The 11,850-nt window shown below is 41.4% G+C and overlaps 1 long non-coding RNA gene across 1 annotated transcript; it reads right to left on the bottom strand.

Annotated features, from left to right (window-relative positions):
• Positions 1-8,464: 8,464 nt before the first annotated feature.
• LOC135234747 (uncharacterized) lies at positions 8,465-10,928 on the bottom strand. Its single transcript, XR_010324191.1, has 2 exons — positions 9,654-10,928; positions 8,465-9,541 (listed from the first exon to the last, which is right to left on the bottom strand). It is a non-coding gene; the product is annotated as an uncharacterized LOC135234747 (long non-coding RNA).
• Between the last annotated feature and the right edge of the window lie 922 nt (positions 10,929-11,850).

Genomic DNA, 11,850 nt, shown 5'->3' with positions numbered 1-11,850 from the left:
ACCTTTCTAGTGAGATTCACAGAGGCACAAAGGAATCAGCTGACTGGCCATTCAATGAAATGCTGTTCATATCATGAAACAGGTTCTTTATATATGAATTATTACATAAAAGTATGTTCCTGTTCCCAGTCCACCACTGTAAAAATGAGAATTGGTACTATTGTAGTATGAAATATTTGGATGGTACCTGATCACATTGGCAAGTATGCATATGTCCTAACAGACATCATTTTGACAGAATAGTGAGGAAGTTGTATAGTTTGATGTTCTCTTGAGTTTTTTTATACCATTATTAATTAGATGGATCTGAGACAGATGCGTGAAAGGGCTTTCGTTCTTCAGCTTCAGGGATTAACTCTATATAAACATCTGGGGCCTCCCAAACACCACACCTGAGGATTGCAGCAGCAGTGCACACCTGATATTTAGGATTTAACAGGGACAGTGCACATCTGAGATTTAGATTTTAAAAGGGACAGTGCACAGCTGAGGCTGGTATATTCACAGGGACAGTGCACAGCTGAGGCTGGTATATTCACAGGGACAGTGCACAGCTGAGGCTGGTATATTCACAGGGACAGTGCACAGCTGAGGCTGATATATTCACAGGGACAGTGCACAGCTGAGGCTGGTATATTCACAGGGACAGTGCACAGCTGAGGCTGGTATATTCACAGGGACAGTGCACAGCATGACAGAAAGAAGCCCCCCAGAAAGACTGGGAGAACAGAGGAGAGCTTGGAGGTGCAGTTCTTTTGGTGGCTAAATCTCACACCTGTATGAATCTCCTCGTATGGTTGGGGTTTTATCCCATATTTTTCTGTACTGTGATCCCATCTCTGTCTGTAACCCCCTGTGTTCCGCTCCACCCATCTGAAAAAAGTGGAAAAACAGGAGGGAGAACAGTGTTATTACACTCGAGTGCAGCTATAAAACCCACTATAAAAACAAAGACACTTTCCATGCCCAGACTTTTATATTAATGCATGTTTAGGACATTTCCCCCCACTTTTTGAACACAGCTCAGCCTAAGGCTGGGTGAAGCTCCATGCTTATTCAAACATCATTGCTTTCAACTGCTGCAGCATTGATATATGACCACACAGTATAGTTCGAACACAAACTGCAAATGCAGTCAGAGGAATATTGGTTCATGGGATTTGGAGTCTTGCACAAATGTTCTTCGGTGAAGTAAGATGAATATTTGTTCATGAGAGCTGGAGACTTGCATTAGAAAAGTATAAGAAAATTCAATATGGTGGGCCTCCTTAGTAAGGATCAACATAAAGAAATATGGCAATGAAAATATGACAGATTGCAGGTGGGATGCATGTGTACCACAAAACAAAGTCACTCTTCAAGAGAACTATGACAGAGCAATAGCCTGCCTACAGGAGGTTTAAGACAAATAGGTTCCATTCTTTGCTTGTGTAAATAAAGACATAGCACTTTGCTGCTCTGTCACAACCTCAGTTAAAAAATACTTTCAGTAGCAACAATTAACAAGCCAACTAGTTATAAAAGTTGTGCAGCAAATCAAATATGACAGAAGCTATGTTAAACCACAATTTAAGAGTTACTTGAATACAATACTTATGTGATAATTTGAGGGAGAGTATAAATAATCATTAAGCTGCTATGAACAAACATAACACTAAAAGTTGCAATCCCTTCAAGCAGTTGCATTTTTTCTTCTTTCAAACAAAGCTCGCTGTGGGTTGAACAGCAAAAATGTATTTCTGGGTACTCGTATATGGAATCATATTTCTGCCAAATCTCAGAAGAAAAATGTAAACTGGAAAAAGAAAGTGAAATGCCCCGTTTTACTATTTTATTTATTGACTAGAATGTGAATCGTTTTTGGTGGAAGGAATGTAGATATGCAACACTCAGCCCTGACAGTTAAAGACAAAGTTCTAAATTATAAATTACAAAAGTATAATATCTTTGATGATGTCACCAGGAGAACGTTTTACTGTCCAACCCACCTGTCCTCCAATGCCCTTCTACTTTGGCTCTGGTTGTGGCTCAGAGAAGAGGAATGAGAGAAAGGAGAGAGTGAAACAGAGTAACAGAGGACTGAGAGAAATGAGAGAATGAAACAGAGTCACAGAGGAGTGAGAGAACGGAGAGAGTGAAACAGAGTATGTCCCTGCACCCACACTTGACGGAGTTTGAGGACATTCCCCCGGTCTGTAAGATGTGTGTCTTCTGCCTCCTTCAATGAGAAAACAGGGGTTCCATATCTTTACAACTTTATACTACAGCAGTCATTTATCACTGAGAAAACCACACTGAAAGTGAGCCAAACAATGGCCATGGTCATCTTTTTATGACATTTTTTTACCTTCAGTTTTTACCCTGTGTTCCTTATCCTCCAGTGCGGATGTGGCCCAAATAATGTTGTGTGGAAAATAACCATTTACAGATTTATTGTTGTTGTTGTTCAAGGCCTTTTTCCGTGTTTGACAGCAGGGTTGTGGTGTGGCTGTTCTGAGCTGTGCAAGTCACATCAAGTCAGCTTTATTTATAAAGCACATTTAAAACCAACTGGCACAGATCAAAATGCTGTACAGCTTTAATAAATAAAAACAGACATACGGATAACATGCAGAACAATTACACAAAGACAATGTACCATGATGCAAAGGATCTCAATCGGATTCAAAGGCCTGGCAGAAAAGATGGGCATTCAACCAAGATTTAAATGCGCAGGCCTAATGAGGAGGGGCACATTATTCCGCAGTGAACATCCACCATACAGCCAATATCCACCGTACAGTCAACATCCACCATACAGCCAACGTCCACCACACAGCCAACATCCACCATACAGCCAACATCCACCGTACAGCCAACGTCCACCGTACAGCCAATATCCACCGTACAGCCAACATCCACCGTACAGCCAACATCCACCACACAGCCAACATCCACCATACAGCCAACATCTACCCTACCGTACAGCCAACATCCACCGTCACCAACATCCCCGTACAGCCAAGTCCACCAGCCAACATCCCGTAACAACGTCCACCGTACAGCCAACATCCCGTAGCCCAACTCCACTACAGCCAATATCGTCACCACATCCACCGTACAGCCAACATCACCACACAGCCAATCACATACGCCAACATTACCCACCTACAGCCAACATCCACCATACAGCCAACATCCACCACACAGCCAACATCCACCGTACAGCCAACATCCACCGTACAGCCAACGTCCACTGTGGGCTTGCTGTATTGCCATTCCACTGATCAGCACACCCTGTACCAGAAACATGCAAAACCACCTTGATTACAATGAATCCCTCATTCATTTTTCATTTAGCAAATAATGCAAATAATAGCGACAGTAAAATTAAATCTCAAATGAAAATCAACAAAAAAGTGTGTCCACTGCATTGGAAACATTCCACCCCAGGCTTCAAGTTTTTCAGAATTCATTAGCAATATAAATACATCACGTTCAATAATTAAAGAAAAAGATTTTTCTTTAATTCAATCACCATTGTGAAAATGCTTATGTGCCTTGTAATTAGTCGACGATCTGCTGGTGGCTCGCAACAGATCAGGTGCCTTTCTTTAAAAGCGGCTTGAGAGTGTGCCAAAGCAAACAGCTGAGATTGTTTCCCTCCTCGCAGTGTCAGTGCCTTTGACTGTGCTCTGTGCTGATCGCAAAACCGAGCACCATCACATCCTGTACCCAGAGCTGTCCCCTCAGGGCTCGGCCCTGCCCTCCATTTAAACTACAGAAGGCCGGGCGCCAAGTTCCCACATACAGCTACATGAGTATGTAAAAAAAAACACCAAAGCGACGGGTTAACGTGCGGCGCTGCACGCCGTCATTCCTCAAAGCACACGGGGAGGTGTCCAGGCCTTTCTGGCACGGGCAGCGCGACGCTGCCAAGCTGGCAGACCTGCACGGCGCACCGAGCTCTCGGCACCGGCGCTGGGTTTGACAACACGTGCAACAGGCGGGTCGTGAAGCCACCCCGACAGCCCCAGGATCGCCACGGAGCGGCGTAGCGTAATGAAGGCCCCGCGTTCGCCGGCTGTAAATCAGCCCTGCGGTGGGAGGACGCTGACACGGCCTCTGGACCGCACCACCTGTTGGGCGACCAGCAGCAAGCCTTCCAGCGCGGCACCTGAGTCCTCTCCCAGTCTGAAACGCAGTGATGACTCATCATGGGCGGCTGTACTTCCAGCCACTGACTAAGCTGTGCGAATGGCAGCGAGGTTCATCTTTGTAAGTTTACTTAATGAAAAATAAATGCTAGGTGTCAGAGGTTCCTATTGACAAAACAAAATATCACGAGCATATTTGCTCTTATGGAATACTTGTAAGACAACAGCTAATGACATGATGAATGAAATACTTACACATTCATTAATTACACATGACAAGGCCAGCGAAATCCTCAAAATGAACTCGGGTAACAGTACATCCACTGACTTGGGTAACGCAGGTAACAGTGCATCCACTGACTTGGGTAACACAGGTAACAGTGCATCTACTGACTTGGGTAACACAGGTAACAGTACATCCACTGACTTGGGTAACACAGGTAATAGTGCATCCCCTGACTTGGGTGACACAGGTAACAGTGCATCCCCTGACTTGGGTAACACAGGTAATAACAGTATTCCAACACATTCGACTGTTCTTAAAAACCATCAGCTACATTCCCCTGCCTGCAAGAAATCAACAGTATGTCATACCGCTAATAAAAATTGACAAGCCTGAAAACTTAACAGGACTGACAGTCTTTATACTCAATACTTGCAGAATATTCGGCTGTAAAATGTAATTATAAGGTAAGGTTAATTATATTTATTACGTAGCAAAATGTCTAGTGTTAATTCAACTGTAACAGAGTACTGAAGGCCCCGCTTTTGCCGGCTGTAAATCAGCCCTGTGCAGTTTGAGGACTTTGTTTTCTCAAACCTCCCCTTCACTGCAGCTGCATCTTTTAAAGAGCTAATAAACTTGATGTTCTTCTATTGTATACGAGCCAGAACAGCTTTCCATTCTGCGCAATATGGAACATAGCGTTTTGCCAAATTACCATGCCGGAGAAAAAACTTTTTCAGTGTCAAAATATTAACAAAAATAATATTAATAATATTAACAAAAATAATCATTAAAAAGTTTCCACAAGTGACAGACATAAACCACACTGTCTTATAGGTATTAGAAGTGTTACACAATCGAAATTCAAAATGCGCAAAGAATGTAGATTTTATTTCTAATTTGTGAAGCTTTGGAAGTTTCCATGAAAGTGCACTTTTCCATTATTGTCCTAAGCTAGGCCCTCGTTCCTTGGATCCAAGAAACTCTCCTGTAAATGCCCAGAAACCAGCAGAACCATCGCCATGACAACGTTCTTACGTTATTAATGTTATTAGTTTCCTCAATATTATTGTAAAATCTTAGTTGCATTTGAACGGTGAAATGAGGATCTTTACTGTCATTAACTTTGCTTGTGAATTGCCCAAAATAGCATCTCTTATGAAATCCATGAATATAGTGTTATTATGTAAATAACATTAACATTATACATAGCGTCTAAACGGAATGCTTGTCTGCATGATTTTAATTTGAGTAATGGGTATTGTTTTAATCCCTATTCCCCCAAACTGACAAAATTTGGAGCAGATAGAATTGTCAGCTGGGTGGGGGGTTCATTTTCCAACATGGTGTTTGAGTGTGGAAACTTATACATGGTGTTTAAGTGTGGAAACTTATACATGGTGTTTGTGTATGGAAACTTATACATGGTGTTTGTGTGTGGAAACTTATACATGGTGTTTGAGTGTGGAAACTTATACATGGTGTTTGAGTGTGGAAACTTATACATGGTGTTTGTGTGTGGAAACTTATACATGGTGTTTGAGTGTGGAAACATATACATGGTGTTTGTGTGTGGAAACTTATACATGGTGTTTGAGTGTGGAAACGTATACATGGTGTTTGAGTGTGGAAACTTATACATGGTGTTTGTGTGTGGAAACGTATACATGGTGTTTGAGTGTGGAAACGTATACATGGTGTTAATGTATAGAAACTTAAACATGGTGTTTGTGTATGGAAACTTATACATGATGTTTGAGTGTGGAAACTTATACATGGTGTTTGAGTGTGGAAACTTATACATGGTGTTTGAGTGTGGAAACTTATACATGGTGTTTGTGTGTGGAAACTTATACATGATGTTTGAGTGTGGAAACGTATACATGGTGTTTGAGTGTGGAAACTTATACATGGTGTTTGTGTGTGGAAACTTATACATGGTGTTTGAGTGTGGAAACTTATACATGGTGTTTGAGTGTGGAAACTTATACATGGTGTTTGTGTATAGAACATGGTTTTTGAGTGTGGAAACTTATACATGGTGTTTGTGTGTGGAAACTTATACATGGTGTTTGAGTGTGGAAACTTATACATCGTGTTTGTGTATGGAAACTTATACATGGTGTTTGAGTGTGGAAACTTATACATGGTGCTTTTGTATAGAAACTTATACATGGTGTTTGAGTGTGGAAACTTATACATGGTGTTTGAGTATGGAAACTTATACATGGTGTTTGAGTGTGGAAACTTATACATGGTGTTTGTGTGTGGAAACTTATACATGGTGTGTGAGTGTGGAAACTTATACATGGTGTTTGAGTGTGGAAACTTATACATGGTGTTTGTGTATAGAACATGGTTTTTGAGTGTGGAAACTTATACATGGTGTTTGTGTGTGGAAACTTATACATGGTGTTTGTGTATGGAAACTTATACATGGTGTTTGAGTGTGGAAACTTATACATGGTGCTTTTGTATAGAAACTTATACATGGTGTTTGAGTGTGGAAACTTATACATGGTGTTTGAGTATGGAAACTTATACATGGTGTTTGAGTGTGGAAACTTATACATGGTGTTTGTGTGTGGAACTTATACATGGTGTGTGAGTGTGGAACTTATACATGGTGTTTGAGTGTGGAAACTTATACATGGTGTTTGTGTGTGGAAACTTATACATGGTGTTTGAGTGTGGAAACGTATACATCGTGTTTGTGTATGGAAACTTATACATGGTGTTTGAGTGTGGAAACTTATACATGGTGTTTGTTAATGGAAACTTTTACATGGTGTTTGTGTATGGAAACTTATTCATGGTGTTTGTGTGTGGACCCCCGACATGGGTCAAATTCATATTTGTTTTGGATTCAAATACTTGCTTTATTTATCTATTGATCTTGCCCGGTGCAACTGAGCTTGCCAATATGACCAGAAGGCGGGGTTTGCACTTTTGAGAGTATTTCATTGGTTCCAATACACCAGACAAGATCAGTAATGCTTAGAAAATTATTTGAATCCAAAACAAATACGTATTTGACCCAGGTCTGGTGGATCCATATCATTAGTGTTTGAGGGTGGGACTATATACATAGAGTTTGTGTGTGGAAACCAGTGCTGTGAAAGCAGCAAAACAGATGCTTTTAAATTTTACATTTGCTGAAGAGATCCCAAAGTCTTTATACATGCTAAAATTGAATATTTAAATATCTATTCAGGCTGCTAAAAGATATATAGATTGGAAAACACAAGAACACAAGTAAATAAAATCATAAATTAATTTATATAAAATAAATATTATATAATTAGTTTAAATAAATAAAATAAAAAAGCATGTATGTATCTGCAGGTAGTTAAGAGTGTGTAATAAACTAATTGTAGATTATGTTTATATTGCTCAAAGAATTTACATTTACAACTCAGAAGTAGCCATAAGGATGAAACAGTAAAAACAGGTTAAATAATACTGTGGTTGTCAAGCAGGGTGACATCACCCAGAAGATCAAAGTTACAAGCTTGTTATGTTTAATCTTTCCCTGTTTAACTAAAAACATCTGTTAAAAGTTCATTATTTTGTTTCAAAGAACAACTATTATTTTTCTGTTCACACACAAATTGCTTCTATAATGTAGCATGTGACAATATGATTTACACTTGTAATGGAAATGAGCATGTGACTATCATCATTTTAACAGTAAAAGAGATTTCCCTCTGTTAAATAGATTTCCCTTTGTTAAAGAGATTTCCCTCACTTAAAGAGATTTCCCTCTGTTAAAGAGATTTTAATTTCAGCCAACATGCATAAACACAGGGTAAATTAAATAAAGAATGACAAATAGCCTAGAAAACAACAAATATCTTGGATGGGTATTGCTAGTAAACTATCATATGAATGGTACTAGTACAGACATTATGCTTCTAATGTAGCTAAATGTAAATATGAATGAATATTACTAAAACAGATGTCATGTTTCATATTTTTCATGATGCTGATTTTGTTGTAAGGCAGCTACACCAATGAGGATTCAACTCAGAAGAAAGCAGTGTGTGTGTGTGTGTGTGTGTAAAATAACCATGAAAATAATTCAACAGCATTTACAGGAGACACTGGCATAATATTTTTATTTGATCAGAATTAGTAAAAATATGCAGTGAATACATTTCTCTGACACATGAGGTTTTATGTACATGCCCTGAAAATAATTTAAAGAGAAAGGGCATCTCTTTTAATGAAGAACAACCAAATAAATTATTGTCAACACAGATAATCATGTAAGCCGGTCATTTTGTTGTGTTGCCCTGAATACCTTCTGCATGTCATTAGCGTAAGCATGAGCCCCAGTGGGGTGGGGGGAACAGGAGCCCCAGTGGGTTGGGGGAGCAGGAACACCAGTGGGGTGGGGGGAACAGGAGCCCCAGTGGGGTGGGGGAACAGGAACCCCAATGGGTAGGGGGAACAGGAGCCCCAGTGGGGTGGGGGGACAGGGGCCCCAGTGGGGTAGGGGAACAGGAACCCCAGTGGGTAGGGGGAACAGGAGCCACAGTGGGGTGGGGGGACAGGGGCCCCAGTGGGGTGGGGGAACAGGAACCCCAGTGGGTAGGGGGAACAGGAGCCACAGTGTGGTGGGGGGACAGGGGCCCCAGTGGGGTGGGGGGACAGGAGTCCCAGTGGGGAGGGGGAACAGGAGCCCTGGTGGGGGGAGAAAGAGCCTCCCTCCCTCTCGCACTGTAACAGTTTTGCCTCCGACTGAGAGAAGCTGCTGGTGACGAAGCAGCCATGCAGCTGGCAGGAGGCCAAGACAGGCTGGAACAAAATGTACTGGTGAAATACAACAGTGACACAGAACACACACATTATACACACAGACATACACACACACACACATTATATACACACACACACACACACACACAACAGCACACACAGACACACACACACATATACACACAGAAAGACACATTATACACACACACACATACACACACACACACACACAACAGCACACACAGACACACACACACATATACACACAGACACACACATTATACACACACACACACACACTACCGCACACACACACATTGTACACACGCACACAGACTACTGCACACACACACACACACATAATACACACAGACACACACACACATTATACACACACACACTACAGCACACACACACACTATAGCACACACACATTACAGGACACACAGACAGACACATTATAGCACACACACACACGAACACGTACACACACTCACATGAACACACACAAACACAAACACACACACTACGGCACACACACACACACACACACACACACACACACACCTACAGGAGGCTTTGAGGGGCAAAGTTGTGGTTAGCCAGGCCTAAGACAATGCAGGCTTCAGTGAATACGCAGATAGAGTACATATAACTCCATTACAGAACATAAGGTATGAACACTGTCAGAGCTGATTTCACACTGAACATTTTGTTGTGTTCTGACATCACAATTACTGCTGCAGTGAATCAAGATGCAGACAAGGAAAAATGGATTCCTTTTTGAAGCAATTTCAAAAACCAACCATTGGTTTCCTGTTTTGTCTATGTAACTGGCCATCTACACTTATTCATAAAAACATTGCACAAATACATTATTTTCTTATACTCGCATTCATTGAATCATTTACTGCATCTGCTTTGCAAATATGTTTCACAAGATCAATATCTGCATATGAACTAACATCTTTCACAAACCACTTTAGTGAGATTTAATCTTAGCAGCAACTCAAATTTGAAGACCTCGTACCTCCAAGCCAGTGTTTCCCAGAGTTTGACCATTGGTCCTCCGCTTTTTGCCCTCTATACCAACTCTTTTGGCTCATCTCCTTCCATGGCCTCTCCACACAGATGACACACAGCTCTGTCTCTCCCTCCTTCCCTCCTGATACACCGGTCTCAGCCTTGCACCTCAGCTCGCCTTACAAGGCATCTTGAGCTGGGTGTCAAAAACCTCACCTGAAGCTTGACAGGGGCTGCAATTAGAAGAAAATGAAAAGGAAGTCCTCTCCGCCAGGGTGATTGACAGCGCGGTGTCACCCTCTTCATCTGCCGGGAGTCCCCGAGCGGTTCTGGAGAACACGGTGTCCCTCTCTGAGAACAGCACGCGGCGGTGTGCTGGGGCGTACAGATTCTTCCTGTACTACATCCGGAGAACGTGCCTCCCATCCCTCCTCCTCCTCCTCCTACACAGCCCAGCTCTCTCAGTCCAGGGCCAGAGGTGGGCAGAGACGTAAAGAACGTGTGTACTAGAATAAAAAGTACAGTTGCTTAACCCCTTCTCCTGAAGCATTTAGGCAGAAGATTCTCACCTAGTGTACTAGGTGGGCAGAGTACTGAACGTGTGTACTTGAATAAAAAGTACAGTTGCTTAACCCCTTCTCCTGAAGCATTTAGGCAGAAGATTCTCACCTGGGTGTGCTACTCTTACATGAAGCCATACAGCTTTGTGGCAGCAGAGAGCTTAAGGCGTTATGACGTGTGCCATCCAGATTATGTATCAAAATTTAGAAAACGTGAAGAATTAATCAAAAGTAACCCAAATTGTGTTAACCCAAGTAGTAACCCAATTGTGTAACTAGACATGGAGGTGTGTTAAAAATTGTGTTATATGTAGTTTTTAACACATCGATTTTGTGAGTGAACTTGTATAGGTATAGGAAAAAATCCCATTGAAACATATTTTGATTTGATTTTACAACACAGCAAAAGGAGAAATAATGGGGCTGAAATTGTTCTGAAGCGACTGCACTGCCCCCCCCCTCCCCCCACTGGGAGAGGGCCGGGTCAGTGTATGCAAATCCCCCCAATAACATTATTCTGTTATTACTGTTTGTTATCTGATGTTCCTTGCCATGCTTTGGCAAAATTTTGCCATGCCAATAAAGCACTTTGAATTTGAGAGAGAGAGAGAGAGAGAGATCAGTTTTAATCACTTGCCTACACTTAATGAAAACACAACCTACAATTCTGGTTACCTTTAACAAAACATGCACCTCAGGATCGTTTGACTTACAAAACATCTTTTCCACGTGTGGCGAATGAAAATTACATGTATTCACAATTTTAAATAGTCTAAAGGTGATGAGATGTGTGCAATTTTGCGATACAAAATGATTTTACTACTTGCCTAATTGAGGAGAACTGACTATATTGGATGGTATGAAGCATTGTGTGAATATAATGTGCTTATATTAATTTAGTAGTATTGAAACTCTGCAAATGCACTTTACATTTTTCACTTTTACTTTAGTTTTAAATTGCAATTACAATTTCAGCATTTGGAATGTCCGGTGTAGGCTCATGCATCGTCTGCCACAGGGTTAAACTGAACACTGCCCGAAGCCCACTTTCTTCTTTTATTTATTTATTGCAGCGCTAAATAAACTAAAGCGACTGTGAACTCTGACTTCCATCTGTGAAAGTTTGCGCTCCTTTACCGAGCTA

The sequence above is a fragment of the Anguilla rostrata genome, chromosome 11 (genome assembly GCF_018555375.3).
Source record: "Anguilla rostrata isolate EN2019 chromosome 11, ASM1855537v3, whole genome shotgun sequence".
Classification (NCBI taxonomy): domain Eukaryota; kingdom Metazoa; phylum Chordata; class Actinopteri; order Anguilliformes; family Anguillidae; genus Anguilla; species Anguilla rostrata.
Note: the sequence above shows the minus strand (reverse complement) of the source record. Positions and strands in the feature narration are given on the sequence as shown.